The 13,765-nt window shown below is 41.1% G+C and overlaps 1 protein-coding gene across 1 annotated transcript in view; it reads left to right on the top strand.

Moving 5' to 3' along the window:
• The window catches only part of LOC150089821 (uncharacterized), a 256,206-nt gene that overhangs the window by 187,952 nt on the left and 54,489 nt on the right, over positions 1 to 13,765 (top strand). The window lies entirely within an intron of this gene.

Genomic DNA, 13,765 nt, shown 5'->3' with positions numbered 1-13,765 from the left:
CCGAATGTGTGTTTTTTTCTTTAAAGAGAAAGTAGACTTCTTCCCACACAAGGTTTTTGAGACTGTTCGAAATATTGTGGTATTTTTTTATTTTAACATAATGAGGTCGTCACGTAGCTTTTCTGAGGGACGTAACTTATCGACATATGGTCTCAGGTTGCGTAACACTTCTGAGCTTTCGCTGTTCAAGTAGGACACATGTGACCTGCAAGGTCATTACTCTAATACCCCACGTAAAAAAATATCAACACACTCCTTTAGTAGTCAGATGTGTCTATGGTGTTATAAGCAGCCTTCTTTCCTTCTTCCTTCTACTTGTTCTGAGCCTATCTTTCATTTCCTTCCACGCCTTCGCTTTCCCTCCAAGTTGACTCATTTGTCATTGTCATCTCTCTCTCTCTCTCTCTCTCTTTCTCTTCGTCATCTCCACTCTTGTACACATCTTCCCTTAAGCTGCTGCTCTCCCCAAGGCGCCTTTTGACTCCTAATTTAACTTTCATTCATCCGCTTCTCCAACGTTCACTAAGTTATTTCCCTCGTGCACTTTCCTACCCTTTCTTTCTGTCCATTGTATCATCAAGACAGCTTTTAATTGCTTCCCTTATCTAAACTTTGTAAAGCATGCTCTTCGCGATTCTTTCTTTCTCCCCGTGACATTTTACTTGGGATGCGCAGCGCTTTAGTAATATATAAAGGGGATTTTATAAATTGGACAGCGCGTATTGTGAAAACTTCTTAACGTACTTACACCCATCATACTTCTTTCATTAATTTGTGAATTTATTTTCGGTAAAATTAAAAACATACATTAAAATGTAAAAAAAAAATCAAATCCACTTGGACTCGGATTTGTTTACTGAAGTGATTAAAAGAGTCATTAACTTTTTTCGTGAGATGCAGTCAGTCAAACGATCTCTTAGTGGAGACTAAATGGATAAATATTTTGTAACAAATATTTGCTCGCTAATTCATCGACGAATTAAGGGACACATGTTGTACATTTATATATGCAAATATAACTAAATGATACTTTTATTTAATGGTTAATGCATTCTATTTCGCATTTTCTCTCCGCTTAACGAATGTTCAGCGGAGTGTAAAATAAATAATCACAGTTTTTAACCACAGGTCAGGTTTAACTAGAACGTGAAAAGGCCACTTCAGACTTCTTTCTGAGATTCACAAAAATAGCTTTCATAATCGGTAAATTACATTTTTAATATTTTTGTTATGTGGACATGCTTTAAAATTTATATATATAGTACATTCGTGGCAGTATTTACATTTTTACTTCATTTAAAGTACTTCCATTTAACGAACTTCCGCATTTCGGTACTTATTACAAACAAGTTATAATAATTTCACACCCTTTTTTGATATAAACCGTTTTGTTACCTACATGACCTACCTATTATTTTAACAGAAACGTTTCTAAATAATCCTGCTTTAAATAAGAAATAAGCTGCGACTCATTTAAAACCAGACTTTGGCCACAATTTTTCGAACTCTGACTTTCCTGCTAACAATATATAGTCATTTCTGGGGAAAAATCCTTGCTATCCTCGCCCGAGACTGACTAGCTCACCACAAAAAAAAAAAAAAAAAAAAAAGCCCACAAAAGTTCCGCACGTCTTTGACGGGATTAGAACCAGTGCTTTTGCAAGCGTTGTGGGAAGAACGATGATTATAGCCACCGTGCTACCGCGAAAACTTCTCCAAAAAGAGTAGAAAAGAGTTTATTCCAACAGAAAACTTCATGCATCGTATAGCCATCCCAATGCTTCATCGCTATCGACTACCTTTCCCTTGGTGTCGCTCAATTTTTGGATTGGTGCTACCCACAAGAGGTACTTTGTATTTATCAATATTAAACCTCAATTGCCACTTTTCTACCCATCGGAATGGTTTATCTTTCGTTGAAGTAGCATATCCACCCACCTTTGTATTATCCACCTTTGTGTTATCAACGAACTTAGATATTAAAGTTGAAATACCTACATAAACACCATTAATTAATATTAGAAACAGTAAGAGGCTTAGCACCCAACTTTGTGGGACTTCTGTTTGTGATAGATTCCATTTATTGCCATCATAACATTATTCCATGAGCAGTAGCCATTTATGTCTATTCCTTGTCTCCTGCTAAACTGTCCTTTTACCGGTAGTAATAACTTTTCTCAAGTGTTTAATTTCCCTCAATTTATACAATAATCGTTCATGTGGAAAAGTATCAAAAACTTTACTGAAATCTAAGTGAATGACGCCGAAATCTTGTAACCAATTCTTTACTGACGTCCTCATAGTAGCTAATTAGAGTAGTTAGACACGATCTTCCTTAATAAGGTTCTTCCTACATATACTCTGTATAATTTCATTTTTGCGCAGGTGATTTTGTATCACATCATTAACTAACCACTCCATAATCTTTCCTGGTTCAGAGATCAAACTTACGATCACATTACTCATTTCACCTTTATGAATAGGGAAAACGTTTAGCCATCTCCAATATATAGGGCCTTCTCCTTTATCCAAGGAAGTCCTTAATACAATAAGCTAAAGGTTTTATGACTTCTTTTGCTGCTTCGTAATAATTGTAATTATTATAATTGGACAGTTCTATCGGCTCCTGTTACCTTGTTCACTCTTAATTGCAATAATTTCTCTACTAACCTCTTTTTAAGTTACCAGTTACCATAAAATCATCTAATACTAACTCCCAGTTAGTATTAGACGGACTCCTTAAATTCTTCTAAAACTCTTCTCGCGAATACGGATGGAAAATACTTATTTATCTTGTCAGCAACCAGCTCAGGATTATTGATAGTTTTACCATATACATCAAATGGACCAATGTGGTTGATATATATACACACGTACTCGCCAAAAAAATACGAACCTTTATTCAGTTTCGAATAAGAGTAAGCGTGAGGTGTGGCATGGATTCTATAAGGTGTATTTAGTGCGTTTTCTTTCAGCAGAATTTCGCGTAACTGCTATAAAGTTGAAGGAAGAGGAGTTCGTTGCCAAATTGCTCTCTCTCCAGCATATCCCACACATTCTCAATAGGATGGACATCAGGTGAATATGGGGACCCAGGAAGATGGTGAAAATCAGTATCATGTTCTCTTCTCCGAACCATTCTTGCACGATTGTGGCACGATGCGCTGTTCATTCTCATCCATAAACTGGCAATCACCTTCGGGATAAAAGTGTAACATTGCAGGATGCAAATAGATCTGATACAAAATTCAGTTACTGCCCGTATGACATTCGGCTTTCCACCGGTATCAACGGACCCAGCCCGTGTCAACGTGTGGATATGTGTTTTTGTAAAGGGCGGCTCCTTGAACATCAGTTCATCTCCGCCTCGTATCTCTGTGAAGAACAGTATTACTACAAATAGGCCCAGATATGTGTGTGACGTAGGTTTGTATGTATTATGTGTGTGTTCTGTTGTTCTGTTCTGGCCTCTTTGCTACCCAGAAGCATCAGTCACCTGGACAGATGATTCTGAGTACTCGTCCACACCACGGGACTGTGGGCCAGTCCCAATAGTGCTCGTGATGTCTCAGTTCGAGACTCTGACTCACCTGATGTTAAAGGTGGGTCAGATTCCTGTGGGGGCCCACTCCAGAGGGAAAAAAAGGGGGAAGGGTTTCCCGCGGCGTATTAAAAAAAAAGAAGAGGTTCCCGTGGTGTATTAAAAAAAAGAGAGAGAGAGAGAGAAATTCTCTCTCGCCCCTCTTTATTTAATACGCCACGAATTGAAAAAAAAAAAGTTGAGATTTATTCATCTACAGCAAAATCTATTTATTGTTTTATAAACTGGTGAGGACACAGCCAGACAGTTCGTCGTAAACATCAAATTGAATGCCAAGTTGGGTTCGGGCCAGAGGCGTGAATAACTGCTGTCATCTGAGACTGTACAAGTCTTCTCATAAAAGCTTCTTTTGCAAAAGACTGCAGCGCTCGGTAATTATCATCATCCTGCACCAACACTGACTCTTGACCAGTGGAAAGATTAGGCACTGCTTTTCTAAGCCTGGCCCTAGAATCCGTATAGTTTGGGCATGAATACAGTACATGTTGCCAGTCTTCAACCTCTCCACACTGATATAGATCTGTTGTTAACAACCTAAATTTATATAATTTCATGTTCATCGAACCGTCACCAGTGAGCAAGTATGAAGTAAACATATCCATACTGAACCAAACATTCATCTTCTTGTTCATTAATGTGTAAGCCTCGGGGAAGAATTTTCTCGTAACACAGCCAACTGATGAAGTGTCCCATCTCGACTGCCAAAAGGTTATTAGTTCATTCCAAATTCTTTTACGTTCATGTTTGACATCCGAGTCTAAATTAATTGTGAGTCCAAAGAGTTCTCAGGGAATTTTACGTTTTAGTTTGTAGGTCAATCCTCTGTAGATCACGTGTAAGTCGCAAGGCAGAAAACTCGCCAGGACCTGAAGTGCGGACGTTGAGACTGTGTGGCAGGCTTTCAGAACACTTAGTAACATTATTCTCTGAAGGTTCATCAATTTAGCTTTGAAATTTACAATTTTCACCCTATGGAACCATGCGCCTGCAGCATAGGCCACTACAAGGACAAACACAGCTGTATAGCAGAGCCTCAAGGATCGTCTGGAGAGGCCCATTCATTTCGAGAAACTCTAACTACAGCATTGGCAAAGCGTTTAAATTTTGCACCAAGGCTTGAGAAATGTGACCCAAAATTCAATTTATGGTCAATAATAACACCCAGCAATTTAGTTTCCGTGACTAAAAGACAAGGGAAAGTCTTGTCTGACAAATATGATGGGTTATTATGATGTGGTCACAAAGGAACTGGATGCAAAAAATAATTTTGATATCATATACTTGGATTTCAGGAAAGCTTTTGACACTGTTGCGCATGGAAGACTACTGTACAAATTGGAGCAGAATGGTATTAAGGGTAAGTTGCTACAATGGATAAAAGGATGGTTAAGTGGGAGAAGACAGAGGGTGGTAATCAATGGGTGCTGCTCTTCGTGGACTAATGTTATTAGTGGAGTCCCACAGGGTTCGGTGTTGGGTCCACTGTTGTTTTGTGTATTTATCAATGATATTGATGAAGGTATATCAGGCTTAATGTCGAAGTTTGCAGATGACACAAAGGTTGGCAGGGTTGTTAATGACAGTGATGGCAGTGTGCTACTGCAACAGGATCTAGATAATTTGGGCAGATGGGCTAAGAAGTGGCAACTGAAGTTCAACCTTCACAAATGCAAAGTACTGCATATGGGTAGAAGTAACCCCAGAGAAACGTACCAACTGTGTGGTACTACACTTAAGGTGGTAGAAAATGAAAAAGACCTGGGAGTAATTGTGCAGTCAGATATGAAGTTTTCTGAGCAGTGCAGACAGGCTGCTAGGGCGGGTCATGGGGTTTTGTCAATGATATATAGGAATTTTGCTAGCAGGGAAAAGGAGGTGATTGTCCCTCTGTATAAGGCAATGGTCAGGCCACGCCTTGAGTACTGCGTACAGGTCTGGAGGCCTCATTTTAGGAAGAATGTAGATTTGCTTGAGCGTGTACAGAGAAGAGCAACACGATTGGTGAGGGGAATGAAGGGATTCTCTTACCAAGAGAGGCTTAAGTTCTGCAAATTGCAGTGGCTGGAGACTAGGCACCTGCGCGGTGATCTAATTGAGGTCTATAAGGCCTTGAATGGGTTGAGCACGCTGAATTCTGATGGGATCCTTCCACTTGTTCAGATTACCAACCTACGGGGACATAAGTTCAAATTAAGAAAGGACAGATGTAGAATAGATGTGCGGAAATTTGCCTTTAGCCAGCGGGTGGTTAATTGCTGGAACAAACTTCCATCTGTCGTTGTGGAAGTTGATAAGTTAAATAAATTTAAGGAGGAACTGGACAGGCATTTGGAGGGAATGGTGTGATTTTTTTTTTTTTTTTTTTTGGCTGATGCTGCATAAGCTCCTACACTTGCTTTCTTGCATCATGTGCCACTACTACTACTACTACTACTATAGGGATTTGAGTATTACCAATTTTACACGTAGGTGGACGCCGCAAGTTTACCCCCAAGAACCATGATCTTTGTCTTGGAAGCACTTATCTTCAATTTATTTTCATGGTCCAAATCTGTAGGTCTTCTAGGACTATTCTAGCTGATGCTTCCAAGGCAGATCTTGAGTTTACCCTAAGAAGTACTGTTAGATCATCGTCGTAAGCCATTATCTTGGCATTTTCAAATGTTCTCTTTATCCAGTCCTGTAACACTACGTTCCAGAATAATGTTCCTAAGATGGATCCCTGAGGACACCCTCTAGAAATTTGACGTATAATCTGGTTATGCTTGGATCTGACTGTGACGAGTCGGTTTGTAAAGTAGCTCTTGACAAGAAAATATAACTGTTTAGGGCATTCTGCAGAACGCAGACGTTCGAGTGCGCTGTCCCACCAAAGGGAATCAAAGGCACCTTCGAAGTCTATGAATATAGCCAATGTGTACTTGAACGGAGAGCCATCAAAACATTCCCCATACCATTATGCCACTTCAGATGCTTCAGTTGTGTTAACAAAGCGAACAGGGTCCTTCGCTTTTGAGGCAGGCTTTCGCCACACTCTCTGCCAACCATCAGTGCAAAACAAAGTATTTTGTTTGTGATTCGTCTGACCACATGAGTTTCTTCCATCATTCCACTGTCAAATAACGACGTTCTCGGCACCACTGCACGGATTTTTCTGTTTTTTCTCTGAATAACATTATTAAGTTTCCGAATAGCAGGCGACTGGCAATACCCGATTTATTCAATTCCCTGGTAAGCGTAGAAATAGGACAGTTATGAGCATGGTTGAATCCAGATATTACTTGCTGCACACTGCATGTCCTATTTTTCTGTACAGTCCTCCTTAGAGCACGACGGCTTCTCTCTTGAAGTATTGTTTTTCGGCCACATTTATCCTCTGAGATGCGGAAGCACCGCCTGCTTTGCACTCATTAAAAACCTTTCAGATGGATACTTTTGAGAAACCAATTATGTATTTCGTTTCTTGAATAGTGGCTCCTGCTTACCCATGATAAGACTTTATTCAAAGTCTGATAGATCACACGTTTTCCCCCATTCTGGGTTCAGGTAACTGCAATCGAACAGCCTGTGCAGTCTTTAACTCAACGAAGCAACAAGTCATCACTTCAAGTCACAGCTTTATTTGCACCAATTTGCATTTATTCGCATTTTTTCTGCTGTGACTGTCTTAATACGAAGGATCGTATATTTTTGGCCAGTGTGTATGTATGTGAAAAGGACAGTGGTAAGAATTAGTTGCAACTGTTCTAATTAGGAAGTAACCATATCAGATGGATCATCAACTAAGACATCCTCGTAGAACATGTTAATAATCAACACCCTTCAGTCACTTTCCCACTATTTTCTTCCTGAATCCAAAAGGGAAAAAAGAACTCGAAGTTAACTAATTATATACGTACATCTCGGAGTTAAATTTAAACACAAATACAGATTACAAAAAATGCAAATGCATACTCCGTTAAACCGATACATGCAAATAGAGGAAAGCGTACATTAAAATTTAATAAACAATTTTCCACATGATTAAACTGACTGAAGGATTAGGTTTTTCACCCCGAAAGACTCATATATGACAAAAACATCACTCGGGATCAGAGCAAAAGAAGCGAAAGCCAGAAGTTCCCACTTGCCAGCCACAACTGTCAGAAAAAGTGACAGCAAAAGGAGGGGGGGAGGCGATACGACTCGAAGCGATGACACGTCAGTGCAACAGATCTCGGAAACATTTCTTCGACCTCATAAAGAAAGCGGCAGAGGGTTGAGGACAACTAGATCACTTGTCACGCACCGGTATAGCCTCCGGAGGATTTCAGTGGTCAATACATATTTTTCTGGTTGTCAAGATAATACTTTTCACTCGTAGGAAAGGGAAGAGGCACAGACGACAAGACCACTGTGAGCTGGCTGCGCCCTCTTTCTGTCGGCTTTAATTTATTTATCTGCAAACAAAATATACGAACACCACTGCCAATTGTACATACTTCATTCTGCCATCGTTCACGCAGTCAGAAATGCAACGATGTTGTTCGAAGGCACGCGAGAATCATAAATTAATTTACTATTTAGATACTGTTGATAAGATAGGATATTCATAGAGGGGAGCAGGATGTTTGCAGAATTAAAAATAAAATAGTAATTAAACCGTTTAAACAAAATTTATAATACATTAAAAATTCAGCATATTTATAAAAAATCCATAAAAAAATTTTAGGCTTACCAAATGGATTTTATCAGTCTTTGATATTTCAAAGAGAGAGAGAGAGAGAGAGATAACGGCAATTGTTCAACTAACCTAAATTAAGTGAGGTTAATTAACCTCTTGTTTATTTTGCAATCTGAAATGAATACCTAACTTTTTTTTTTTTTTTTTTTGTCTTGACAACCGCAAAAAATGTTAATTGGAACGTTCTGATAAAATTGTCTTAGTCAGCGGGGTAGCCCTTTATAGACAAGGCCCCAAGAAGCACGAAAGAACGCATGGATATTACATTTATACTTGTACGCATGCTAACAATTACTTGGCTCAGCGCCAACAATAATTTTACTGTCGTTTGGTTAAGTTCTGTACTCAGCGCCAACAATTATTTTGCGGTCTTTGGTTAAGTTCTGTACTCATAATATCATAAATTATCCTTACGTACTAATTTCGGGTTGTCAGCTATTGATATCAAAGTCTTGTATGTAGCGGTCGACTCATTTAGAAGAAAACCACTCTAGGACTAGAATTATGCATTTATAGAGTGTAAAAAGGACAAAATACTGCCTAATTAATAATACATTAACCACTAACAGAAAGCTCTCGTTAGGCCTAAATATGTTGTATTTTGGTTATATATTGAAGGGGATGCATTTTTCGGGCTGCATATTTGGCTGAGGCTCTGGGTACAAGGTTATGGAAAAACAACAATGTGGGAAATGACACCAACTGACATCGTTCACAACTTTCACTTAGTTCTGGAGCGATAGTTTTGTAAACTATTAGGTTGTGTAAGCGATGCTGCCCAGACAAATAGAGATGGGATGGAAATGGGGGAAGAAGAGAAGAGCGTGACACGTCAATGTGAGAAGAATGACCCAAATATCATAGAAAGGCTTCCACAGAGACACGGAAGTCACAATTAGAAGCAACACTACGGAGAGAAATTGCAATATCTTGGCCGCTTATCGTACGGACGGATCTCAAAAGCAACAGAAATGGGTCGTTAGGAAAAGCTAAACTGCCTCGCACGGAAGCGCAGCGCGTGCATGAAGGTGCCTGAGAGATGCTTCTAAATTGTTCCGAGGAATGAATGAAAACGAAAAGAAGATGGACCATTGTGTTAGGCCGATGTCTCTTTTTTTCCCTCTCTTCCTTAATCACTTCACTATACGTTTCGCTTTCTAGAGCTCTGTATGTGTGCACGCGGGAGACTCTCCCTCTGGCGGATGTGTAAAATGAAAATACCAGCGCAGTAATGGCATCCTTTGTGTTTTCTTCCAGGAAAACTAACCGGGGGCTTGTCATGTTGCTCGTCAGTCTGTTGCTCCGTATTGATTCAGTAGCTTCCTGATCACATGCGCGTTATCAATCACTTTGATTGATAACGTGCCAGATTGGTTAATCAACCCACATTTGAATATCGGTTAATTGAGTGTGTATATTTGTCCATTTCCCTTTTATTCCGGCACTGATGTTTTAAACTAAATCGAGTTCATTCGATGCAATCAATCTTATCTTAGTCAACTTCAATTGATAATTTTTAGCTTAGGCTTTGTATCGATTATAATCAATGTCAAGATTAAGAAGCCAAATCTAAGGAACCTAACCTAATTGATTTAATCAGAATGAATTAGGTAACCAATCTAACCTGAAGATGGTATGAAAACCTAAATTTCAAAGAACATTTCTTAAACACCAAGAAAAAGACATATGCTGCATTCTGGGACATCTGCCAAGAACCTGTGGGCTATCACAATAGTCAGTCAATAAATGCATCGAAAGATGTCTTGCTCCTAAACCTTCATATGCTCCCGAAATCTGGTCCTCTGCAGCATCGCAACATATTTCTAACGGTGGAATATTTGGATTCTGCAATGGCTGAGCTGTTTGGGAGGGAACCGGTTCACCCTCTGGAAATCTATTTTACTAGCCTGACCTCCTGGAAGTTCACTGTTCTCAGAATAAATTCGTCCACACTTTCTCAAGATTCGCCGGATTGATCCTCCCTTTCCGTTAAAGATGCCATCTCATTCCCAAAAACAAGAAACAGAAGCAGTCAGAACCAGCACCTCCGACTCAGGATGACACTCACCAACATGGACTCATCAAGAGGGATGTTCTCTGAGCGATCTTTCTATAAACTTCTTCAATGCCCTTCTCACTACCTACACAGGACACCGCAACATCTGCGCGCTGGACACATTAGAATATTGCGTTTGTTTTTTAAATAAACGAAAGATACAGACTTGACTGTCGCTTAATAACATCATTCTGATTGCATAACGTGAGCTTTGAATAGAATTTGTTTATTCCATCGCGTTGATTTCTAGCAACAGTTTCGTTAAGTACCGGCAGTTAAGTAACGTTGCTTAAAAATCGTTCCCATGGAAACGGGTTCCCAAAAGCCTCTTGACGGAGGTAAGTTTTAATGGAGTTTGCGATCTCGATACGAAGCCACTGTGGACTACGTTGGAAAGAAATATCCGTGGAGCAAAGGGCAAAAGCAAGATGAGTACGAGGAGAAGGTCTCAGTTGGTGTGGGACAGCGGCAAAGAGAGAAAAAAAAGGGAGGGGGGGAGAGCACGCGATAAGAATGATTGAAAGGGTTGATCTCCCGCCAGCGAACGACGGAGTTCGGTATTAACAGTGAAAGTAAATGAAGCAGATTTCGTTCTGATTGACGGCGCACGTCGTGTCTCGAGGATTAGACACTCGAACACAACCCCCGCTTTAACCAGTGCGGAAAACAAAGCAAAAATAAACACGGATTTAATCCTCAAATGGGAAGATTGTGGAACGACGTCTTCTTTTACTTCCCTGAGTATTTTCTGCAGATTCTAAAGAAATGACCTACATTAGCTCCGTCTGGTGGAAATTAAAACAATTACAGTATTTTTGATCGTAATGATTATTATGACCGATTTCTTTTTCAGGATTATTTCGTGTCGCAAACCAGTCTTAAAACGCATCAGAGACACGCAGTGATACCTCATGGCCTGAGTTACCTTTCTGCCATCCATGCAACCCCTATCCCTCCAATTATGGGAAAAATGCAGTCCACATGTGACTACTCTTTCCGCTTTCTTGTCTAACAAGTGTTTTTCTCTACATTTTTTGCATCCCTTTGTGTATTTTTTCGTCTAATGTGCGTTTTGTTGTGTGTCTTTTGAATTGGTCACCTCATCTCATCATTCAAGAAGGTTCATATCATTTGCTGTTCTTATTTTCATTTGTTGCACGCGTCCTATTGTTGGATGCCACTAGAATTGAATTGCAGTTAGGTCTGTTGTCTCTCAGTATTGTTCTGTCTGTTTAGTTGCTGGGCAGCCATTGTTGCGATTCCTTCCAAGTCTTTGATCCGTGAATAAACGAGGTCGAAGCAACGTGAATAAATTTGGGCTATATTGTAAAAGAATAATTACTTATTCAACATTCCTTACAATCACTTAGCAAACAATGAGCGTGTGCACGAAGATTCAGTTGCTACTCCTAATTCGTTTCTTTAGAGTAAAAGTAGAATCTCTCGTGATGACAGTTTTGTAAGGTCAACGGTCAACAAAAATCTGCAGACGTTGGAATTCGCTATTCACCGGTGTGATTTTCAAAGTGAGAATTCCAGGTCTCGTCTGCTATTTCCAGGAGGATGCAGACGATTGGATTTGAAATATTACTTCATCCTCCATTGTCACCAGAGTGATTTCTTCCACAGGATTTCGTTCCACAGGAAAGACCTGTGGAACGCTTTCGTTCCATAGGTATTTCCATCTATGCTTGCTGCACCGCTGTCCGTAATTCCCTCGCATTCCTGGGAGGGGAGGATCCAGAGCTCGAACGGACCTTTCCACAGCGTCCCAAAGATGCTCCGCAGTGATCATGTCCAGTGAAAGGGAAGGCCATTCCATAGAAGGAAAACCTGCGGAATGCTCTCGAACCATGTTCTAGTCACCACAGCTCTCTGGGGAGGCTCATTGTCCTGCTGGAAGAGTCCATTGCCCTGTGGGTGCACGATGACCATGAAGGGATGCAGATAGTCTGCAAGGATGGCAAGGATGGACGCGTAACCAGTGTTCACAGTATTCAAAGATGCGTCTAGACGTACCAGAGGTCTCAACGTGTGCCAGTTGAACACGCCCCAGACCATACCTAGCGTCCACTTGCCTGAACAGTTCCTTGTTGACATGACGAGTGCATAGCTTCGTGCAGTTTCAGCCAGATACGCATCCTCCCGTTCGCTCGAATTAACTGGAAATCATCCAACCATACAAGGTCCAGTTCTTTCGCCCAGTTGAGGCACAGAGTCCTCTGTCGTGGTCTTAGCAATGGGACTGTGGTGGGTTGGCGGTTCCCATAACCTATTGCGGCTAATGATCGCCTGATGGGGACATGATGTGATTTGTCGCACTCCGGTTGGCTGAAACAATGCGAGACAGCCGTCGACGGCGACTTTCATCCACCACCTTTCTCCGCCCCCAGCGCTATCAATGATGAGATTTTATTCCAGAAATGGCGTATTCCAGATACATTATTGATACTGTCGAACGGGGATAGTGCAATTTCTGTAAAACCTCCGCGATAGACTGACTCATGCGTCGGGCACCCACTATGCAGTGTACCTATATACCTGCCAAGCGGTGGCGTTGTCCAGGAACCAGGTATCCCACGAATTCTGTCCTTTCAGTGTACTGCAAAAGCCAGAAAAAAGTGTAGTGTCTGGTTCTGTTGTTGTTGTTGTTGTGTCTTTGGCTGCTTGGCCACAGAGCCTCCTAGTGGGACCGTATGTTGTCCGCCACCACCACTGGGAGGTGAGCCAGGCTGCCTATCATACTCTGGCTGGTTTCCACTAGGGTCGCGTGAGCTTTCTGGACAGAGACCAAGTAAAAAAAAAAAAAAAAAAGGGGAAGAGAGTTGGGAAAAAAGTAAAAGTAGGCAAAAAAATGTTCTTGCTAATACTCCGGCACACCTTCCAGGTCAGTGGAGTTTACAATAAATAATCAATACAAATGTTAATCGTATTTAGCAGTCACGTGCTGGAGTCCCGGTCCATTCAAAGAGCGCGTGCTATAGCGAACACGCACCTGACCACTCGGCTACGTCAAGGAGGAGGATGAGGAAAGAAGAGGTGGGAAGGAAGAAGTGGGAATCACCCCTGGCCTGTGTGCCCACTGAAGGCCAGAGAGAGAGGAAGACAACTTGCAGAACAAGGGAGGTCAGCAAAGGTGAGAACGACGACGTTTTTGCATAATCCAACGAAGGAGCCATTACTCGGCGGAGTTCACGCACTTGATGTTAATGGGCGCTGCGATCACCACAGGCGATCAAAATCCAGTGTAATTGCCAGGGAATATTTCACAGGACTGTTTTTTTGCCGTAGAGATGAGGTACTGAAGAGCATCTTCCGTACCAGTTCCGCGTTGGGATCCGAATTGGCGGGAGGATGCCAGGTTTGATTCTGTGCAGTGTCTTCC

The sequence above is a fragment of the Mastigoproctus giganteus genome, chromosome 2 (genome assembly GCF_048544385.1).
Source record: "Mastigoproctus giganteus isolate SK-2022 chromosome 2, ASM4854438v1, whole genome shotgun sequence".
In the NCBI taxonomy this organism is placed as follows: domain Eukaryota; kingdom Metazoa; phylum Arthropoda; class Arachnida; order Uropygi; family Thelyphonidae; genus Mastigoproctus; species Mastigoproctus giganteus.
This window is presented reverse-complemented; position numbering and strand designations above follow the sequence as displayed.